This window comes from Castor canadensis, chromosome 2, assembly GCF_047511655.1.
Source record: "Castor canadensis chromosome 2, mCasCan1.hap1v2, whole genome shotgun sequence".
Lineage (NCBI taxonomy): Eukaryota > Metazoa > Chordata > Mammalia > Rodentia > Castoridae > Castor > Castor canadensis.
In genome coordinates this window covers 150153082-150163598 of record NC_133387.1, presented here as the reverse complement: position 1 = coordinate 150163598, position 10517 = coordinate 150153082, and the positions used below count along the sequence as shown (strand labels likewise).

Below are 10517 nucleotides of genomic sequence, written 5' to 3'. Positions count from 1 at the left end.
TGCATAAAATAGGCGATTTTATAGCTGTCCATTACTATGCTAATTTAATGCAAATTGTTCAGCAGGAGTGGCACACATCTAAGCCACATTTTAAATTTGAAAATGTTAAGTGCAGTTTGGCTCTGTTCTGAGCACTGGGGGTGGGGAGCGTTGTGGCCCTGGAGGATGTCTGCTTTTGGAAAGCAATGACAGTGAACAAACAGCACTGTTTTTTGCTGCTGTAAACGAGTGTCACTTTCAACTGCAAGATGGTCAAGGCTGTGGGTCACCCAATGCTGGGAAGGGGCATTGTACAAATGAGGACAAACACGTTAATTTTGCAGAAAAATAGCTGGAGCGCTGTTCCTTGAAGAAAGTTAATATTCAAGTCACAGAAAGACTTGAGCACCCATCTCCAGGTTTGGGTAGCCTTAGGCTCCAGAGGGAAAGCATCCTTGATAGTTAGCTGTCACCCATATTTTCTGTATTGTGTGTTCTGAAGACCAAAATTGATGAAGATCCTTCAGAGAAATAAAACAAGTTGAAGACTGTAGCATTCAGAAGAGCACTTTAAAAAGATCCTGATTTTGGGGGGTCTTAACTTGCTACTTAGGTTAGGAAATGTTAGTGACGTTTAGTTTGGTGAAGAGCGGTAACTCTTCATCTCTCCCCCACCTCACTGCTTTTGACTTTTGTCCATTTTGGTCATATTAACTGCAGATGGGACTGTAAATATCTGACACCAGCTACGAATGTATTCAACTATGAACTTCACTTCCACTAAAATGGACCCATCTCTAGTGTCAAGTGTAACAACCAGTTAACAATACCCATTGGCATAGCAGATTAGGAACAAAAATGGGAGAAAATGGTATTCGGGAAGATAATTTAGATACCAAAAGTATAAATTCTCAGAATAGTTTTGTGGACAAATCTCTTTCAGGGGGGTGGGCAGTAAGATTTGGCAGGGTAGGAGGGGGCAATAGTAAGAGAATAGTGGAAAATAAATTCAGCAAGTGGTATGCTAAATTTAAATCAGAACCAATTCCAAATAGGAGACAAATGACAAACCAAGATGTTCAAAACAAAGACCCTGTGGACCTCTGATAACCCTGTCTCTTGAACTTTCAGTAATCAAAGTTGTTCTTCAAGCTTTCAGATTCCTACTTCTTCTCCCTAATCAGTGTACACACCCAGTAGTCAGCGTTGCTAGTGTTCCATAGGTCACAGAGAAATGACCAGTTGAGTTGAGGCCTTATTTGGCACTCAGTCTGGTTTAATTTGAGATGATGGGTCTGGTCTGGTTTCCAGTGTTGCTTGGAATCACTTAGCTGCTCCAATGGGCTAGATTATCACTTACAAAAGCCCCTATTTCACCACCCGTGGTTCTTATAGTCCTGCTCTCTTCTTTCCTTGTGCCACCCAAAAGGAACTGTGTATAGGAATAGGAACGAACTGGAGTTTTGTAACTATGTGGTTTTAGGATTTGGTGAGTGTTGTGGGTTTCTTTTTTAATGTGGAATACAAGTCTCTGATGTTACAAATGTGAGAACAACATCCAAGTGTGAGAAAAACTCTCACACTTGGATGTTATTATCACACTTTGGAGAACAAAATAGGTTTTATTGGTAGGTTGTGTTTGCACTTGCTGCAAATGGACTATATCATATTACTCCTCCAAAGTTATGATATAAACAAATAACAACACAATAGCTTTGTTAAATGTTTGTTAAGCAAACATTTAACTAGAATATTTGCCAGAAAAAAATATATAAGGAAGAAAATGAACTCATTAGTGTCAGGGAAGAAAAAGAGGCAGGTTGGTATTTTCTGTATTTCCTAAGGATTCTTAACATAGTCCTTAGGAAGAACCGACCATCAAAAAATGTGAGTGATAGGAAATTCTTTCTGTTGAAGCTATAGTTCCTTATCACAGGTGGCTTCTGTCTGAATGGAGGACTTGGTGGTTTTGATCAAGGTGCTTTTGGTATAGTTCACTCTAGATTAAAAGGAAATGAAGATACTAATTTTTCAAATTCTTTTTTTAATCAGTGCGTATTAAGGTTGAACCAAATGATGTTTGGCTTATTTGTCAGATGTATTCTACCTAGACTTGACAAACAAATATAATAAACTGAGTTTCTCCTCATCAATGTATGGTTTCTGGTGTGTTCCTTCTTTTTCTTTCTCTTTCTCTGACTTATCCCACCTTTACAAAGAAGCTACTTATTAATCAAGAGTATTGGCTTTCACGTGTACTCTCTGAAGCCAAAAAAAGAATTGAATAATTATATAGATACCTAAAAATGAAAACACCTTCCCTTTGATTAAACAGGCAATTAAGACAACCTTTAAAGGAAGAAGAGGCGTTTTTCTTTGTTTAGTTCCTAATAGACCAAATATATGCTTAAAATTTGAACGTTACAGCCCTTGAGGAGAACTCTTTCGTAGTAAGTTGATTAAAATCTCTTGGCACAGTGGTGTTGGAATAGGCTATTTTTCTTTAGGCAACAGTCTACAGAAGATTGGAGAGTGGGGAAGTATTGATGAAGAAAGGTATCTGCTCTACTTTTTTAAATTAACTTTTGTTTGGATATATTCGTCATATGGGGGGGATTCATAGTGACAATTCTAATTCGACTTATACTGTACATTATTTACATTGGCCCCATCAATCTCCTCCCCACCCCACTTAAAGCAATTGCAAGAGGTTTCTTAGTTTTGTGTTATATGAAGTCCATCTACCATATACTGTCACCTTAATCTCCTTCCTTCACCCTTCTCCCTCCCACTACCCACCCCCCACCCATGTACACTGTACCTATTTTATAGTACTGGTTTTCGTTAAAGTTCAAATGACTGTGAAATCTCCAGGTGTGGCCACACCTGTCAGAATCTAGCTTGGGCGTGTTTGTTGAGCCAATGACAAACAAAACAGGTCTAAAGTTTGAAAATTATCATGTGCATTTAGCTATCTAAAGTGAGATTTTATAAGCACATTTATGGTTTTATAAGTCAAATTTGGGCCATGGCATAATTTTGCATTGTTATTCTTATCCAAGAGGTTGAAAAGAATTGTTAATTTCTTACAGGTTAACAACAAAGATTAGTACTTACTGAGAGTCTGCTCCATTCCTGGCCCTCTTCTTCATGCCCTTCTTGTACCCTTTTGCCTTAGCAAGCTTGTGAGGTCTGTTACATCCTCTAGCTTTGTAATGAGGGACTGTGATAGAAAAAGCCTTACAGGGAGCTGGTATTCAAACCCCAGCCCTACAGAACCCATGCTCCTTGCTAACACTATGCTAGATTTCTTAGGTAGCTAAGCTGTTGGTGACACTTTCCATAGTGTGTTAATACTACAGATCATCAGTATGCAGTAAACCCTACAATCTAGCAGGTCATCTTATACCTTCAGACCAGCCTGGCCAAGCTAATTCTCACCTAATTCCTAGTTTGAGGAGGTTTCTGAGAAGGGTGTGAAGTTTCAGTGAGCCAAATAGCCAAATCACAAAGGTTGGTGCCAAATAAGAAGTCTGATGCCAGAGGAAAGAAAACCAGGGATGCTCACTTTGTAAACTGGGGTTCCAAAATGAGTGAGCTACCTGCTTGGGTCTGCAGGAAATTAGCCATGCCACAAAAGAAACCATTACATTTGAGGTGTGGGGGGAGTTGGGGTGTTGGAGGTACTGGAATTTAAATTAAGAGTCTTGAGCTTGCTAGGCAGGCACTCTAGCACTTGAGCCACACCTCAGTGCTTTATGCTTTGGTTATTTTTCAGATGGGGGTCTCACATTTATGCCCAGGGCTGACCTTGGACAGCAATCCTTCTACCTGTATCTCCCTTCCATTCTCAGCCTCTTTGTTGAGATGGATCTCACTGACTTTTTACCCTGGCCAGCCTGGACTACAATCCTCCTTTCAGGCTTCCCACCACCACTGAGTGACAGCTTTTTACCCTTGAGAGGGTATACGTATTGCCCAGATTGACCTCTGTGTGTGTGTGTGTGTGTGTGTGTGTGTGTGTGGTACTGGAAATGGCACTCAGGGCCTCATGCCTGCTGGGCAAGGGCTCTGCCACTTGAGTTATGCCCCCAGTACTTTCAGTTTGTTTTCACAATAATATAGTTATGTAAATGGGATGAAAAGGTAAATTTAATTTGTTTCACTGTTACTACAATTATTACCTTAGGTCTTGTGAGAGGTATGCCATGCAGAATTGCAGAAGGTTCAGGAAGGTGTTAAAAACTCTCCTGAGGAGGGGGGAGAGGGTAGGTGAGGGGGGCAGGGGGGGAGAAATGACCCAATGTATGCACATGTGAATAAATGAATAATTAAAAAAATAAAGACCTCCCCTGAGAACACTAACAGTTACTATGCAGAACCTTATATATTATCAGACTGACTTTATTTTATATATGCATTCATAGTTTGGGAAATACTTTTCTTTAAAAAAAGAACACTTTCTCTTGAAGATAGTGAACAAAGCTGTTGTTTCCTTTGTACATTTTTTTATTATTATTTACAGTTTTAGTTTTAGAGAATTTAGCTTTTGAAGCATCCCTTGTTATTATTATTAAACTATTGTGTTCCCATAGTTGGAGAATCCAATAAAAAGCAGGCTATTTTTATTAACTGCCAGATTTCACAACTGTAGAGTGTTCCATTTTGATACAAAGAGATATACAGCAGAATTTATTCAGCGAGTTCTTCATATTTATAAAAGTGTCAACAGTGAAAACAGAACACATTTATACAGGTCAATCATATAAATGTTCCAAGCAAATGGTGCTACCGAACTCACGGGCTGCTTTTTCCTGCCAGCAGGCGATTTTGACCTTATTTATAGAACAGTAGGTAAACTGGTATTTGTTCTTTCAGCTGTTTGCATTTCTGACAGCAGAACAGTTACACCAGACTTCGAATGCATCCAAAAAGGCAAAGGAAATTCTATTTATGTTTATAATTGCTACAGAGCAAGCCCTGAGTTACTGCACTTCATTTGTTTTGAATTGTAATTATAGCACATTGAGATTTACATTTTCATTATTCATCTTTTGACATTATTTATTAGTGTATCATGAGATTACTAATTAAAAATAAAATTGGAAAGAAGGAAAAAAGTCAGAACCAGGGTATTCAATGCTTGTGAAATAGGGGCAAGGATGGTTACACTTTTTTGACTGAGAAATTTTAGAACAGCAATGACTAGCAGATGAGACACTTTGCTGAATGGTCTTTGTTTTACCACGATGGAGGTCATGGTTTATTGATCATTCAAACATCCAAAGAGATAAAAAATTAATAATTTTCCTGTTGACATGTATATATGTTAGCATTGAATGTGGTTATACTTTGGGGAAATAAAGATGAATTGAATTTATTTTTCTGGAATGGCATGATTTCTGTAAACCACTCCGAATTATGCATTTCAATGAATTTCCACTTCCATTTTATACCAAGAATAGATAGATTAGTGAGTAAATTCCCTCTTTTTTAAAGGCTTGAATGCAAATCTGATTTCTATTTTAAAAAGAGAGAGGGAGGGAGGGGAGGAGAAAGTGAGGGAAGCAGTGCAGAGTGCCCAGAGGAGTATGAATTCCACCCATGTGTCCCACCTCCCTTAGGAATCAAGGTCACATCTTCTACCCCCAGTTCCAGGTCAGTGCAGGTTCTCCCAAAACATTTTCTCTAATTGCCAATGATGAAATTTTATAAAATACAAAACAAAACAAAAACAAGAACTGACTTACATAGAGTCTCATATACATCCATTTGGAGACAAAACCAAAGACCTAGGTTTTCTTTGTCTCATTTCTGTATCCCAAATGCCACCCCACCCTACCAGTGCTGGAATCCCTGCTCTATGCATTTTCCCAGTGTATCAAATCAAGCTCAGATCTTGGCATATTGACTTCTACTTCCTAGTAAATGAATGAATATATAAAAAGTGCTTATAACACTGCTTAACAGCACTTGCAATTGTAACAGTAAGTAATGTAGCACGTTTGCAAAAAATATTACTTCTATAACAAGAGTCATTAGATCTCAAGCCTCCCAGTGAGTGGTCAAAGCTCCCTCTAATCTTCTCCAGTTCTTCCCCAGCAATCCATCAGCCACGCGACTCCCCAATACACCCCAATACACCCAACACACCCCAATACACAAGATATGTCCCCTGGGGGAATGCTGAAGCCACCTTGCTCCAATCAGTGCTACTTCAATTCCCCAGAAGTCTCTTTGACCAAAGATTCTAGATTTATTTTCTACAAATGATTCAAAAACTCTCAAAACACCAATGTATTTATTTTTAATGGATAAATCTACACATAGCATTTATTTATTTTTGCTGAGTCGTGAGCAGGATCAGGAAACCTGGACAGTTATTGAAATCGGCCCCTGGTAAAAAGCAAAGGATCAGAAATGTCAGTGACTCTGAAGGGCAAATATTTAAAAAGTGTGACTTTGTTGACCAACTGTGGTGCCCACTCTAGTGCCATACTTGGGTGATTTGTGTTTTGCCTCACTGGATGTCATAGAGGGTTGAATAGTAGATACTTATGTTTTATCTGCATGAACTTCAAATATGTGCTCATGTTACTTAAATGCATGGAGTATTGGGAAGACTTTTATATTTGGATCAGAAGACCTGGGTTTCACCATTACTGAAAGACTATTTTTAAAACCTAGCTTGATCTTAGATAACAGGACCAATGGGAAGTAGACAGCAGCCTCCTCTTCTCCTTCTCTTTCTCCTCCTCTTTTTCATCCTTCTTTTTTTTCTGCTCTAACTTTTATTTCCCATGTTCCCAGCATCTTTTTATGCATACTTCCAAACATACAAAAAAACTGAAAGAAATTTTTGGGGAAAACTTTTTCCAGAGTGGATTTTAACAGTGGTAATGCTAACAACGATATCATGTACTTCCCGCTTATGCTTCAAGTTCTGTGCTAAACCTTTACCTATATTTTCCTCACTTAATCCTCTTAATCATTTTATAACTAGATATGCTTATCTCCTTCTGATGGATAAGGAAATCAAGGCTGAAAGAGATTAAATTACTTACTGAGAGTACTTTTAGCTACTAGTTGGGAAGACACAATTTAAACCCAGGTCTATTGAAGCTGTATCCTAAATGTCTAACCATGCATCCTATCTCCAAAACTGTGAATGGCAAAGCATTCACAAAGCATTGGCTAGATCCTTTCATTTTCATAGGATCAAAATCTTCAAAGCCCACCAAAATTGTTCTTTTAGATCTTGACCTCCCCAGGTCTCTCTGTTTTTCACCTGTAAATGAGTGTGTTGTAGATTTTCAAAGCTTCTTCAGGCTCTGAGATCATGTAGAGGCAAATACCATCATCAGCAATGAGCTATGCATTGATCTTGTCCCTCCTACAGTACGTGTGAGTCATCTCCATTTTATGGTTACAGTAATGTAACCAGTACATTACTGTGCCAGGGTTATTATAATGATATCATCATGCCTCTTGTGAGCAATAAAGGCACACCAAGATTTCCATGAACATTGTTGTCTGTTTTCTCCATTCCCTTTCAGCTTCTTTTCTTCTCTTCCTGTTTTTCTCCTTTCTTGATAAGGAAGGGATTCATGATCAGGTTGCAACTGTGCAGAGAGAGCACTTCGGAGTTTATAGAATCAGAAATCTTACAGTACACCTTCAGTTCCCTATTGTTTGTAAATGCTCACCAGAAGTGGAACACAGTGGACGCCTTGTTAGCTGACTGTGGGTTGTCACCTGCTTTCTTAGCTGGAGTCTCACCCAGGATTTTCCAGCCAGGAGGGAGGGGAAAGTGATGGTCTTCCTCCCTGTTACTCTCCGCTCATCCCGGCCTCTCTGTTGCAGACAGATCTCAGGACTAAAAGGTCAAAGCAGAAAATTAGGTAGACAGAGGAGTTATCTTTCTCTTCTTTAATCTCTCATGAAGTCCTGGCAGGGTGAGGAGGGCACCCAGATTTTCTCATCCTTTGATTCATCTATCATTCATTAGGACACAAACATTAAGTTCTAACATTTAAAAAATACAATTAATATGAATGTCATCACTTTAAAATGTGCAACTCAGTATTGTCCAACCATCACAACTGTCAATTTCCAGAACTTTTCCTCCCCAAACAGAAACTCTGTACCCTGGAACTAGTCACTCCCCAGAACCTCTTCTCCTAGGTGCCTGGAAACTACTCACCTATTTTCTATTGCTATATATTTGCCTGTTCTAGATAGTTCCTATAAGTGGATTTATACACTGTATGGCCTTTTGTGTCTGGCTTCTTTCACTTACATTTTCCAAAAAAACATTGCCATTTCAACTCATCAGGCATTTTACTTTTGTTTGCCCTCAAACCAACAATGGTACCCAATATTTCAGCCTCTTGAAAATACCTTCTGCACCATACAGAAGAGGACAATAGCTAGAACAGGAGTCAAAGAAAGAATAACAGTATTTCCACATTGACTTGTAAAACTGCCAAATGCAGATGTTAATATTCTGCCCAGCTGGAAAATCATTTAGTGTTAACGAGACATGTGAATTCTTAAATTATTCATTTAAAATTATTTTCAGCTATTTTAATTCATGACACTGAATGATTATTTTGTAAAGTGTTGGGGATGTACATGGAAGAGATTGGGATGAAGGCAGGTCCACATTGCGGTGGCCAGGGCTGCTTCTTGGCTGCTACTTGAGTTTCTGTGCAGGACTAGGTGGGTTGTTCTCATCCCTGGGCCACACAGAGCTTTTATGATTGACTTCATGTATCACTTGACTTCCTCTTTCTCTCAGGATGCATTGCCAATGTTGGATTGTGCCCTGAGAGATGAGATCCCCTGTGATCTGTTTTTACTCCCCTAGAGGAAATTCAGAAGTAGTTCTCTCTCCTTCTCTGACAGATATCACGGCATCCATATGTGTCTCTGGCAGTTGAGAACTGGAGAAAGAACATTTCAACTGTTCCATAAAGCTGGAAAGACCAAGGGAGTGAATGTGACAAAATCGATTGTACTCCCCAGGATTTCTCTCTCCCTGTGTCCCTGAGTTATCTACCATAATCAACAGCCTCCCAGGTCTGTGCTCAAGGTATCTGTAATTATATTCATTTGTATGGATGCCCAGGGAATTTCAGTGACTCGCCCTGTAAGTGCAGGTTCTTGTTTGCAAGAACCTGCTGGAATTACAGCATTGCTTGGGGTCTCTCACATTTCATGTGACAGATCTTAAGTTTATATAATGTTGGGATATTTTCCTTGCTTTACCTGCAGCTTAAGAAAAAAAGGCAAGCTAATAATTCTCAGGTCAATTAACCATTTTTCTTAGCACTTTTCAAATGTACCCTTGGAGGAAAATGCACATTCACATACACACAGAAATTGGATATAGGGGAAATACACAAATCAATTCAACTTAAGTAAAAATGACAAGGAAGCTGACTCCTGAAATTATATTTCAGTGCGAAACCAAAACCATTTCCCTCCCTTTTTCCTTCCTGTTTTTTTTTTTTCCTTCATATTTAGAAACCTATGGGTAAGACTCTTCCACTGGCTGCATAATTAGGTAGATTAATTAGCACCTGTCCTATGGCTCTAAGACGTGGATGCATACACTATGGACTTGTAGTCTAAGCCAGACCACTTAAAAAGAGACTGTAGGGGTCCAATGGCTGGCCCTTAGACATTTTCATAAATTGAAAGAATCAAGAGCCAGTCCAAGTTCTGCATCCTCACAAGAGAGCTGGATGGGTGAATGGAGCTGTGCTGGCAGTCTGTCTTGATGGCCCATATTAATGATGACAAATGAGCTTAAGGACAACTGTTGAAAAACATTGGAAGCCTGAGTTCTGTAGTTGAAATGTTCTGTCAAATTAAAGAAAATCAACTTAAATGCCAACAGTGTGAATCTACTAGAAGGCAGTGAGAAGGAAATTCCTGGCTCATCAGGCATCCAGCACACTCGAGATGGCCATTAATTTGGTTTGTAAATCATGTTGTAAGAAAAGAAAAAGCTCAGGTAGACTGCCTATTTCTTTGGATAAGTATTTGCTAAACATTTGAAGTCAGACAAATAAGAAGTTGTTTGAACAAAGGACCTAAAATATAAAGTCCACACATGCACCTTTCATGGCCTTGTGTTTCTTTACCTCACACAGATCCCATCTTTTGACTCTCACCAGTTTAAATGCCGTGTTTAATTTGTTTAATAATATGCACGAGGAGGATTTAATATTCCTTACGTGTCATCCTCCACAGTAAATTGTAATAGTATTATTAAAGTTACTTCATCATGAGATGTAGATTGAGTCCTTTTCCTCCGTGAGAAAGAATGCCAAACATTGTTTAGCACACACTCAAGGTCAAGGGACACAGCCAGAAGTACACATGGAAGCAGTTTGAAGACTCTGACACGGCTGCCTTTCAGAGAAGATCCCCTGCTGGGTCATTCCTGGGTACGTGTCTAATATAGTAATATATTTATAATTGGATTTTAATTGCAATCTGATTTTTGTGTGTGTGTGTGGTGTGTGTGT

General features: G+C 39.0%; 1 protein-coding gene across 1 annotated transcript in view; it reads left to right on the top strand.

Moving 5' to 3' along the window:
* Rora (RAR related orphan receptor A) overlaps window positions 1–10517 on the top strand; it is a 691433-nt gene that overhangs the window by 86334 nt on the left and 594582 nt on the right. The gene's annotated exons all lie outside the window — the stretch shown is intronic.